Source organism: Chinchilla lanigera, unplaced genomic scaffold, assembly GCF_000276665.1.
Source record: "Chinchilla lanigera isolate Chin_1 unplaced genomic scaffold, ChiLan1.0 scaffold00008, whole genome shotgun sequence".
NCBI lineage: Eukaryota > Metazoa > Chordata > Mammalia > Rodentia > Chinchillidae > Chinchilla > Chinchilla lanigera.
In genome coordinates, this window is record NW_004955409.1 from 12,427,944 (window position 1) to 12,441,114 (window position 13,171).

The 13,171-nt window shown below is 46.7% G+C and overlaps 1 protein-coding gene across 2 annotated transcripts in view; it reads left to right on the plus strand.

Moving 5' to 3' along the window:
- Window positions 1–13,171, plus strand: part of Cdkl1 (cyclin-dependent kinase-like 1 (CDC2-related kinase)) — a 52,660-nt gene that overhangs the window by 8,388 nt on the left and 31,101 nt on the right. The gene's annotated exons all lie outside the window — the stretch shown is intronic.

Sequence of the window (13,171 nt, forward strand, 5' to 3'; positions counted from 1 at the left end):
GAACTATGTTATCTCCAGGAAGGTCTCCACCCAAGAGTGAGATGCCTGCAGCTACTACAGTCTTTATCTAGTTAATAGAGGTTGGAGCCAGATGGCCTTAGCTGTGTCCTTGTCTTGTCCTTTGAGGCTCAGGGCTTCACCCACCATTACAGGGACCAGTGACTCACAAGTAAACGTGGAAAGCCAACTGGCTTATTTAAGTCCTGCTCAGAGCTGCTTCATAGTAGTCTCCATCAAAACTTATCATTGGCTCAGTACTGTTATCCAATGTACAGCCTGTGCTCACATTTCTCATATTGTCCCAATAATACCTATGTAACTATATATACAATTTAAAATGTGTGAAAACTGATATATAGTTAGTTTATATGTGTACGTAGAAGATTATAAATTCAAATGTCACATGTACACACACATATAAAGCTTTCACCCAGTGGTTTTACTATTCATTGGTGATCCCTTCCTAAATCAATTATAACACAGTGTATCAGTTATCTTCCTGTAATTTTGCTACTCCTAAGTTATCTTTATGTAAAAAAAAAATCTTTCCTTTACCCTTACCCAAAACCATCATTTTTAGTACCGCTGTGGATTCCAGACTCTTAACTCATAATAGTACTCACTGTTGTCACTGTCACCATACTCTGAATTCTCAAAGGGTCATGCATGTGGCCATTTGGGGCTCTTGCCCTGCTCCAGTGTCCTGACAGTTGCCCATCACCCTTGGAGTGCTTTTTACTATGCTGACAACAACAAAATGTGCCAGATCCCTCCTTCCTAGCCCCATGCTTGGCCATTTCTCCAAGGACCCTTTGCTGTTTTTAGTAAGAGTAAAATCTGATCTGAAAATGTTGACATATACTTTTTACAAATTTTAAACACCATCCAGGCCAAATGAAACACATGCACAGACGCTGTTTGGCTTGTGGCTGCCGGTTCCAGCCTTTGGATTAATGCAGATGTTTTCGTTAGAGACCTGCAGTAATCTGGCCGTTGATATCCATTACTAATACGCAGTGTAGCGAAGTGCCGGGAGTTTATGTAAAGTGGTGTCCATAGCATGGAGGACACAGCAGATCATTTCCTTGCTCTTGGTGACAAAAACCAAACAGTCCCTTATCATCTCTGCCTGTTTGCTCAACGAGTGAAGACTTGTTTAATTATGTTTTTACAAGATAATATACAAACTGCAAATAGTAACAGGCTGTTTTGTGTATTGGAAGTTTTTTTTCTTTTGGCTTAGCTTACAATGTGTTTATCTAGAAAGATTGTATTCCTGGTGTGTAGGGAACTCCTAAGTGATAAAGCTGTCACACAAACACTTCTAAGACAAAAGAAGCAGAAATCAGCAAGCTGGCTCATTACCTTCTGAAAGAACCCCAGTTTGTGAAGCAATTAAGCTCAAGCCACCATCTCCCCGCATGCCAGTGCTCCCCCCGACACGTCCTGCCACACATACACGGTGGGGTGGAGAAAATAGAATATCGCAGAGCAGGAGGAGGCAGAATTAGTGATTTTTGTTACGTTTTAATTTATTTCTAATGGACAATAATTATGTACATGTATGGGTACAATGTGATGTTTGACACATGCTTACATTATGGACTGATCAAATCAGGGTAATTAGCATATGTGTTACCTCAAGTATTTATTATTTCTTTGTAGTGAGACATTTAAAATCTCTGTTAGCTATTTTGATTTCTTCTTTCTTTCTTCTTTTTTTTGTTTTTGTCTTTTTGAGACAGGGTCTCACTATGCAGTTCAGGCTGGCCTTGAGCTCACTTTATAGCCTGGGCTGGTCTTGAACTTGCAACAATCCTCCTACCTCAGCCTCCCTCCTGAGTGCTGGGATTGCAGGCGTGTTACCACCATGCCTGGCCTTCTTTTAGCTATTTTGAAATATATATTAAGAGGTATAGTCACCGTGCTCTACAGTAGAACACCAGAACTTTGAAAAAAATGATTTTATAATTCGTTTATTGCTTTTTGGCATTTAAGTTATTTTTATTTCCAAGCAAAAAGAATTCTACATAGACAACCTGTGTTACATACAGTTATTATAAAACATTTAAGCCACACTAGAAGGTAGTAATTTTTATATGGAATGGACAGACCTGGCAGGTGTTTTTCACTTTAAATTTTTTTAGTGTTTTAATTCACCTTTATATTTGGCAGGATTCATGTTTTAGGCTACAAATTTGCTTTCAACGGGCATATTTTCTTGCTAATTATTAATCTTCTTTATTGCTTATTAACTTTAAAAGCCCTCTAGCAAAAATACTAGTGGATAAAATTGCCTGTTTGGAAAATCACAATGGAAGGCAGGAGGCTGTCAAACGAAGAGATTTTGCTGTCGGCCGCTCATAAAAACCAAGCAAATGGTTTGCCTTGTAGCCATCACTGCGTTACTGCCTTCCTCTTTGGCTGCGTCAGCCTTGTTTTCCCCTGGGATCACGGCTGTACTATTCCTTTTTCCTAGTAATTTTCAGATACTTTATTAGTCAGTAAAACAGGTCAGGCATCCACTATGTGCCTGGCTGGCCTGGTTCAGGTTTTGCGAGGGATCCGGAAGAGATGGCAGCCCTGGTCTTTTGCCAGAGGACCAGCCTGGCACATTCCGTCCCCTCACGTGGCCTCCAGCCAGCTTCAGGTAGACCTCGGGCCCCTTGGCTCTGCCCACAGGGGTTCCTGTACAGCTTCTGTCCATTTTTTCTCCACACACAGTGCACTCGATGAAGCTCTGCTAGGGGGAAGATTTTACTTGCGCACCTATCCCTCAGTACCACTGCTGAGTAGAAACACCGCAGGTAGGCCAGGCATGGTGGTGCACGCCTGTAATCCCAGAACTCAGGAGGCTGAGGCAGGAGGGAGGCTGAGGCAGGAGGATCATTTCGAGTTCAAGACCAGCCTGGGCTACAAAGTGAGCTCAAGGCCAGCCTGAACTGCATAGTGAGACCCTGTCTCAAAAAGACCAAAAAAAAAAAAGAAAGAAAGAAACACGGCAGGTGACCATCCTTTCTCAACTGCTACACCTGTCCCTTCTCCCCACACAGCCCCCCTGGCCCCAGACCCTGGGCAGAGGGACGGCCTGGGGCTTTCAGTGCTTGGAGGCACTGTGGACTAAGCTGAGAGCGTTACAGGAGGATTCTTTCCCAAGAGCGTGCTACAGAAGGATTCTTCCTAACACTGGGGAGGCTGGGAATATTCTCCTGGAGGCTGGGACGATGGTGATGATTTAGATTTTGGTGGTCATAGATTTTTTTTTTTTCATAATGAAATAGCTGTAGCTTTTCCTCCCAACACTGAGCTATTAAGTAGCTCTCTGAAAGTAACATTAAAGTGTTTCACTTGTTTTTACAACACAGGGAAAGAACTTTTGCAAATCATTTTAATCCATTTGTATGCTTAAGTAATTTATGCTTATTTTTATAAAAACCCAGAAACCAAAACTTGAATGGAAGTACAAAAGAATGGAAAGGAAAAAGAGTCTCCATTACCCTCTATCACTCATTTCATTCTCCCTGAAAAAAACCACGGTTTCTCGTGTGTCATTCTAGAAGTGTTCTTTGCCTGTCCAAAGATAGATATTCCCTTCTGAAAACCAGATGTAAGTGCTATCATATTGTATATACCATTTTGTAATTTCCTTTTTATACTTAATAGTATGTCTTGGACATGTTTGAAGTCAACACATGAAGATATGCATCGTTCTTTTTAATAGCTGCATAATATTTCACTATTTGAGTGTACTATGAGGTCTTAAGGTTGATTGATCCAGTGACTATTACCGGAGATTTGGGTTTTTCCCATAGTCAATCATGTACGTATGAAGTCGAGGGGATACTGAGGATGGGAAACATGAGTTCCACAAGTGGATCATTGGCAGTGATGATGCCACTGCTATTTCCACTCATGGTTTTAAGACTTTCTAGCTGCGAAAGTCACAGCACCGTGTGGTGGCTGCCGGCTCAGTGCGTACGTTTCCAAAGGGCTGTGGCGATACCAATGCCATCGTTCTGGTAGCTCGACTGATTGTCGTACGAGGCAGACAGGAAGTGGATCCTGTGGCCGTCTCCTAAATATTACGCCTCCTTTGCTGTGAAAGGCCTGATGTTATGGGGACTCCTGTACCAATAAAGTAAGCGCTAAGCCCTTGGACTGTGGTGCAAACAGGAAAGGCAAAGCCCAGCTCTAGATGGCTTCCAGGCAGGCGCTGCGCTGCTGAGCTATATCCCTGACCCTCTAGATCCATTCCAGAAGGGCAAACCCCTACACCATCCAGATAGTGGCTGGTTTCCAGAAAGAAGAGCCCTCTAACAGGGACTCCTCGGTTTGAGTTTTGCTGCTGGCAGGTTGGGTTTTCAGCGGCGGCCGAGGCTGGATCGGCCTTGGGGAGAGATAGCCAGTGTTGTTCGGCAGTGCAAAACCATCATCCTTGCGGCCACCGCCACTCTGCGCATGCGTCGATTGCACAAGCGCCGGGGTGGCCCAAGACCGAGCAGGCTGACACTCCCCAGAAGAGTGCCTGGTTCCCCGCCACTTGCCCTGGAGCAGACGCTGTCTGCAGGCATCAGCATGAGCCCGAAGAGCCTCGAGCTCCACGTCCACTCCCACAAGTACAATTTATGTCCCTTTTCCAAATAATTTTTCAGCCTTGCTCCTCCTAGACTCTTGGCCAAGTAGACAGGCTACTTGCCACGGCCCGCGCGTCCACGCACGTGTGAGGGCCTTTGGGCCTCCACACAGAGTGAACCACTGAGCTCTCAGCCTGATGTGGAAAGGGTTGCTTTCGTCATTGTCCCCGAAGACCTCTGCCGGAGAGGATTATGGTCGGGCGCAGTCCTTTTTCAAGCACAGCCAGTGCGGAGACTGATCCATCCGTGCGCGGCGCTTGAGGTTTTTCTCCTCCACTACCTGGAAACCCCCGTCCCTGTGAGTGGAAGGAGCGGCAGCAGGGTGATGATGTGGGAAAGGAGCACCTCCTTTTGGACCGTAATCCCTTGATGTCACACGGTCAGATGCTCACGCAGCGAAGCCCAGTGACGTGGCAGGAGCTGGGTACGCCGAATCACACGGCCCGAGGGTTGGGCAGCTTTGACGAAAGCCAGCTCATTCAGTCATCCCGAGTTGCCATTGCCCCATACCGCTCATGTGCCACTAATATTGCTTCAGCCCGCAGCGCCTGTTCAGAACCAGCTCTGAAGGAAGTCTCAGTAACTCCGCGGCTGCGGTTCCCCGGCTCCTCCCACCCCTCTCCCCACCTACAGTGGGCACCTGTGCCCATCCAGCTCCAGAGTTCCAGTCCGGGATCTGCTGGCTGGGCCCATGCGGATGCCAACTATCAGCCTGGGCACCCCCAGAAACTAAAATCGGAGACGAGGCACTGGGTGTTTGCAGCTTCTTTGGGGAAGTGATACGACGGCACAGGAGCAGGGGACAGGGCTGCGGGGAAGGAGGAAGAGGCCAGGGCCTTGGGCCCCGAGGGTTACAGGGTGCTGGTCTGGCAACAGGCGGGAGAGCACCCCTGTTCTCCCTTCACGCTGTTAGCTCAGGAGGAGGCCCACAAAGCGTCTGTGAGTAAGAGCCAGAGTCCATTTCAGAAATTTTAAAGGCTTACACAAAGAACATTTTGCTGGGACAGATCCCACTTTGTTAACCTCAGTTTCTGTCTTTTTGCTATTTAGCACAGTGGTGGGAGAAGAATGTTTTTAGAAGGAAAACAGGAAATGCCCATTGAAAAAATGGTCTGCTGTGTTCCCCTCAAGCGCAGGCACAGGATAAACACCTTCTACTCTCACCACAGATAACACAGATCCGGGACCCTTGACACCCCAGGGATTCCCGCTAGCCAGCCTAAAAGCCTGTGACTATGAGTTCCCTTTAGAGATCACAAATCCAGTACCTTCAGGGGCCAGGTGGCTGCTGGAGAAATGATTCCCTTCCACAAATAAACATATGTCTTCTTATTTGTCTTAAAATAGGCAGCCACCTCTGTTGGTTGTGCATTTTTTCCATTTGCAGTAGAAACATGGGCGCAATAAATATTTCGCTTTTATCTCAAAGCTAAGAAATGAATAATGCAAGAGCAGTGGTGAAGGACAGCTCCCACTTGGTGACAGGGCCAGGGAGCGCTGGGGAGTGTCAGGGTCTGTGGAGAAGTACAGCACACAGAGCGTCTCCAAAGCGGACAGTTGCTCTCAGCCCAGCTTGTTAATACCACAGCGCCAGTGAGCCCAGGGTGAGGACCGCCAGTCTTTTCCAGAGCAGCCTGGTAACCAGGATTTTCAGGTTGCTAAACGTTGGCAACTAACACAAAGGCTTAAAAATGCTGGGGCCAAACAGGACCTCAGGGGGCGTGGGTCTGAGGTTCTCACAACGCTGGGGGACCAGTGAAGGCCCGGCACTGGTGACAGACACAGGAAGGTGTCCAAGAAGGATGTGTGTCATTCCCAGCTCTGCATGGGAAAGCAAATAGAGCTCCGGTTAAATTCAACAACTACAAAGAAATCTTTTTTCTTTTTTTTTTTTTAATGTCAGAGAAAATGCTTCACTTACCGGCATAACGTAAACCATCAATATTCAAAACCCAGAGACTAACAGGCAGACAGAAATAGAACAGCAGCGTGGAGGGCAGAAACCACATAGACAAGAGAATAAGTCTGAGGCTGAGTGTCCCGGCTTCAGGATCGAGCAACCCCAGAGAGTGGCGGTGAGCAAGGGCCTGTGGCCTCTCAGAGACTTCAAGGCTGGGCACAGAATGGAACGCTGAGAAACATGACTGGGCCACAGAAACGAAATGAGCCCCGATATACCTGCCTCATCTGTGGTTTTGTGTGTGTGTGTGTGTACCGGGTATCGAACTCATGACCTTAGGCTTGCCAGGCAAGCGCTTATGCCGCTGAGCTAGATCCCCGGCCCCTGCCTTATCTATGGTGATTCACTCTGTTCTGTGTGTGAAGCTGACTTGTGTGTGCACCGCGTGTGCTGGGTAAGCCTGCAAGCATTTTGTTTCTCACGTTGCTTGATTTTCACCCCATTCCTTTGCATGGCCCTAATGAAGTCTGTTCATTATTGAAGGATGCACTGAACCCTTGTGACACGGCCACTCGTGGGATCCCACCTTGGTTGGAAAGTGGATTCAGGACCAGAGGTGTCCCTCCGAGTCCCACCCCTGCACTCAGCAGTCAGTGCAGGCCGAGGAGGAAGGCGGCTTGGGGCACCAAAGCCACACAGTTGGCTTCTGGTCCTCCAACTGCACTTGCAAGAGGGTCACAGGCCGCCAAGCTGAACAGACGGGCCCTCCTGGCCTCGTCCCACCCGACCCTCAGTTGTGTCCGTTGCCACAGGGCTCTTCTTCTCCTCTGGTTGCCCGTGGCCTCACGGTCTGCTGTCTTCTTTCTTCCCCCTCCGACATTCTTCCCTTTCTCCTGTTCTGCTTCCTCCTCATCCACCCGCGTCCCAGGCTCTAGGACCTCTCCCATCCATCTGCGGCTTCACGCAGGCCTGTGAGACACCCCCGGCCCCGCCCCCCTTGGTGCGCAGGGAGCTCCAGCCACCGCCCCACCCTGCAGCGTTGCTGTCTCAGAGCCCTGCTGACTCACAGGGCCAAACCCAGTAGCTCCCCCAGCCCAACCTGCTCCTCCTTCCCACGATGGCTCAGTCCATTGCACAAGCCTGCGTCTTTCTGGACACCAGCCCGCCCTAGCCCTCCCTCCTCCGGTGCATCACCGCAGCCTGGCTATTTTTTGCCAAAAGAAACCTCAAAGCAGTGCCTTTCCGGCCATCTCTCCCACCTCTGCTCTGCCCCCAGCCACGGTCAAGTGTCACCTGTCATTATGCTTGCTCCGCACTGGCCTCTGGCAGTTTTTGCCTCCCCAAGCTATTCTGTACCTTGCTGCCAGGTGAGCTCTTAAGAACCCAGATGCAGTTGTATCATACCTAGCCTAGTTTCCTTCTAGTGGCTTCCCGCGGCACCCAGGAGAAAGTGTGCATTTCTTAGCATGACCCTGAGGAGCCTCTTTGCTGACTGTCTGGCCTCAGCTCCCAGAGCTTTGCCTGCAAGGCTCACTCTGTTAGTGCCTCCGGTTCTCTCTGGGCTCAAAGCCAGGTGTTCTGTCTGCAGCACTGCTGCCTGCACCTCCAGCAGCTCCTCTGCCTGCTCTCTGGTCAGGCCTGCCTCAGCCTCCCGGACACAGCTCAAGGTCACCGCCTCTGGCCCAGTTTCTCTTACACAGAGGCCTTATTTCTGGTGCTGCCTTGCTCAGTGCCTGAGTCCTCTGTTCACTCTCTAGATGTCTGCAGTGCCCAGAGCCCTGCCTGACACAGAGTAGGTGCATATAGAAATCTGCTGAATAGGGGCTGGGGATTTAGCTCAGTGGCACAGGGCCTGCCTGGCAATCGCAAGGTCATGAGTTTGATTCCTGGTACTGGAAAAAAAAAAAACAACAAAAAAAGAAATTTGCTGAATATATTAACTCAGCCAGGATAGGAACTGCTTCATCCAGACCAGATGTCAGCTGCTCAAAGAAGTTTTAGGCCACCTGGAATCTTTGCAACCTAGAGAGAGTTTAATTTAATTTTGACAATGTATAATTTAATATTTAGAGTCTCTAATTAAGATTTAATTTTAGTGACTAATCTTTCTAAATTAAAATTGTTCTAAACAGAGGTTGGGAGATAAGTGATTAACTATAGTGATACTAGCTGTGATCAAAGTATCTGTCGAATTTAAATTTTTTAAAAATTGTCACAGTTAAAGACGCATTTATATTAGTCCCTCTCAAAAGATTGCACCTTGCTTTGAACACTTATCATTCTTGCCTCTTTCTTTCTTTCTTCCTTTCTTTCTTTCTTTTGTTTGTCTTTTTGAGACAGGGTCCTGCTGTGCAGTTCAGGCTGGCCTTGAGCTCACTTTGTAGCCCAGGCTGGTCTCAAACTTGCAATGATCTTCCTGCCTCAGCCTCCCGAGTGCTGGGATTACAGGCGTGTGCCACCACACCCGGTAATTTTTTTGTTTTTGTCTTTTTGATCTTGCCACTTCCTGAAGCAGTTCTAGAAGTCCTCTTTCACCAGGGTCTTTTCAAAGATTGATAAAAAATATGGTGAATGTTGCCACTGTCATCCAATAGAAAGGCAGGCTTGCGGGAACGTTACTGTGTGTCCTCATCCACTTCTGTTTACTGCATCTGGCATCATTCGACTTCCGGCTCTTCCTCAGAGTCAGAATGACTAGGAAAGGTCATCAGTGGAGCCAGGACAGCACAGCTGAAGACACTGATGAACGAGGACTTCCAGAACTGCTTCAGAAAGTGGCAAGAATGATGGGATGAGTATGTTAGCAGGAGGGAGACTATTTTGAGGGGGATTAATGGCAATGTGTAATAAGCTTTTTTTTGAGACAGGGTCTCAGTATGAAGTTCAGGCTGGCCTTGAGCTCACTTTGCAGCCCAGGCTGGTCTTGAACTCGAAATGATCCCCCGCCTCAGCTTCCTGAGTGCTGGGATTAGAGGTGTGCACCATCATGCACGGCTAGTAAACTTTTATAAAAAAAAAATTAAATATTCACTGTACTTTTCAGTCACACCTTAGGATTAAGGTTATTTCCTGAAGGAGGATGGGAGAAACAAGCCATTTAAAATCATGTGATAACTTGCTGTGTTGCTGAAGGCATTGTAAGCCCTCAAAAGAAGCAAGTTGGCAATAAACCTAACAAGCCTTAAATTGTCTATATGTTCCTGAAAGCTGGCCAGGTATGGTAAAGTCCTCTGTCATTCCTGGCAGAAGGTAAATACCTACATACAGTCTGTTCAGAAGGTTACTTGACCCATGGTTATTTAGAACCATAAAGTAGTATTTTGAGGCTCTATGTGATACCTAGGAAACTTTAGTTTAGTCTCAGTTAGTGAACCACTAATTTAATAAACCGCTTCCTCATCCTCAAATCCTCAAATCAAGGACCTTTACCTTGAGCACCGTAACATCTATTACTTCTAGAGTGGCTCATCCAATGTCTGTCTCCCCTGCTATGTTCCTAGCTTTTATCTGTAGGACTGTCGCAGTACCTTGTGTACCTTAAGATACATAAATAGTTCTTGAATAAAATGACTAGAGAAGATCATCTCAAATCAAAATAGATGTAACTCAAAGCAACACTGTTAGCTGGGCATGGTGGCACACACCTGTAATCCCAGCACTCGGGAGGCTGAGGCAGGAAGATAGTTGTGAGTTCCAGACCAGCCTGGGCTACGAAGTGAGCTCAAGGCCAGCCTGAACTGCATAGTGAGACCCTGTCTCAAAAAGACAAAAAACAAAAACAAAAACAAAAACAAAAAAACACTGTTAAGAGCTGGCCTTAAATCTTAAAGGTCAGAGGTGCTTGATATAACTGTACGGGGTTAATGTGCACTTATCACTGCAGCCTGTGAGCTTCCTACTTTTGGAAAACTGATGTCTAGAGAAGCAAATTAACTTTCCCAAGTTAAGTCAACTTTCTAGTGAGTTGTTCATCACAGGCCTATTTGTACTATTGAAGAAACTGGAAAGAACGAACATGCTATTTGAGTAGAATATCACGCAGTGCTAGAATCTGAGTTTTCAAAGGTAGATAGTAACCCAGGATGGGTGTAATAAATAGCTACTGGTCCCATTCAGAACAGTGGATACCGCTGTGTCAGCGCCACGGTGGTACCCTTGCTTGGGATCCAGGGTCACACACAGCTGCTTTAGTGCATCCTAGCTGTGTCGGGACGGACCAGAGGATGCTGGACACAGAAGGTGATGTCTAGAGGTGGGGACTATTTCAGAGAGAGCAAACCAAACAAACTCTGAAACAGAAAGGGGCGTGAGCCTTCCCAAGATGTAGAAGTTCAGTGGTCTAGGAGGAAGCGGTGAGTGATGAGGCCGGACAGCTAAGCAGAGGCACATGAGGCAGACCTTTGGGCCTGGGGCAGCAGAGCCCTGTGGCGATCCCTGCAGATGGAGCCACCAGTCCTGCCATGAAGAGAAGAGTGGGATTTGTTTGGGTAAAATTATGCTTTTCTACTTTTGCTTAAAAAGTAGGCCAGGGATGAAAGTGGGAACTAGACGCGGAACACCAGAAATTAAATACCCTAAGATTGGAGTCTGGGCTTCACTATCACAGTCTGTCAAAGGAGGAAGTAGTACAAAAGGGAGAGTCAAGCCTCAGGATGATGATTCTTCAGTCTGAAAGAGAACCTCTGCTTTCGGCTAATTCTGATACGAAGCTGCGATTTAGCCCCTTCGTTTGGGTCTCTTGCTTTGCATTTGAGACACCTGCACCAAGGCCATTTTGGGTTTAAGAGCATAGTTCTTTCCTGCTGTGTCTGGAAAATGTTAGCTCAGGCTAAACATTTCTGGGGGTGGTGACATAAAAGTGGCATTTCATAGCTTGCCGTGCCCTGTTCTAAGACCCGAACATGACTAATGGACTGCTTTGATTTGGACGCCGGTGTTCTCTCCAGAATTCATGTTGAAACTTAACCCCGGTGCAGCGGTGCTAAGAGGCGTGGCCTGGGGAGACCTGAGGGCTCTGCCTCATGGTTGGGGTTCACACCCTTACAAAAGGACTCAGGGACTGAAGGAATAAGGAGCTCAGCGATTGAAGGGCTCTTAGCATGGGCAAGGCCCTGGGCGGGATTCCCAGCCCTGCAAGAAATAAAACAAGTCAATGGGCTTCAAGTGGAAGAGTGAGATCGCCTGTTTTTCTGCCTCGGGCGTGGGAAGCGGGGAGCAACAGCACCACCGCCAGGCCTGGGGCCTTCTTCACCTTGGACTTTGCAGGCTGCAGAGCTGTGAGAAAGAAGTTCCTGTTCTTTATAAATTTCCCAATCTAAGGTATTTTGTTCTGACAGCACAAACGGACTGTATGCTATGGGCTTTAGCATATCTTGGGTGATTCATACTTGTTTCATCAGGTGTGCTATCTGGAGCTGGAATTTCTTCATCCTGAGAGTGCAGAGGGATTTTACAAAGAAAATGAGCAAATAACTGTCTCTGTGACCCATAACAATGTGTGACAGCACGTAATCCAAGTGCTCCAGTTTTTCTCCCTAGCTTTTATCACTTATGTAATACATGCTTGCTTTTGAGTTAGACCTCTGGCTGCTCATTGAATCACCTGGAGGACTTTGGGGAGAAAAGTAAAATAGATACCAAACACTTGCCTACTACCAAAAGAATTCAAAGCTGGGTCACAGAGAAATATCTGAACACCCACATTCCTAGCAGCATTATTCACAATAGTCAAATGGTAGAAGCAAACAAATATCCATCAATCAACAGATGATTGGGCAAACAAAATGTGGTATGTGCATACAGTGGAATATTGGTCAGCCTTAAAAACAAAGGAAATTCTGACATATGTTGTACTATGGATGACCCTTGGGGATATTTTATCATAAGAGAAATAAACCTGTCTCAAGAAGGCAAATCCTGTATAATTCCACCTGTTTGAGGCACCAAGAGTGGTCAAAATCACGGATATCAAGAGCCAGGCCTGGTGGTGTATATCTATAATCCCTGCACTTGGGAGGCTGAGGCAGGAGGATTCCCACCAGTTTGAGGCTACATAGTGAATTCAAAGCCAGCTGAACTATATAGCAAGACCCTGTCTCAAAAAACAAAAAGTCGGGGATATCGAAAGCAGAATGGGGGCTGCCAATGACTTGGGAGAGGAAGACATGGGGAGTTTTGTTTAATGGAACTGAACAGAGTTTTAGTTTTGCAAATGAAGCGTTCTGGAGATGGATGTGGTTGTAGTGTTACAACAACATGAATACATTTAGGATCCCTGAACTATACTTTTAAAAGTGGTTAAGGTGGTAAGTTTCATGCCGGATGCATTTACTACAGTTTTTTAAAGTAAGGACAAAGTGAATATGGTCAAGCAACTTCTGAGTGAGAAATTACTATGGAAAATTATTTGGTGATACTATCAAAGAAAACTTGGGAAAAGGGGAGTCGTACTGTTAAAATCCTGCAATAAATAAGGTGGATGTTAGTGGTGATGTACGAGTGAACAAAACGAGAAAAGGCACAGTAGAAAGGGGGTCCAGGGATGTGTTTTCCTTTTTGTCTTCCCTAGTACAAGTCTTACTTTCTTCTTCAGAAAAAGAGAAGTCAGTGCTCAGTGGCGGTGTCTGATAGGGTTATG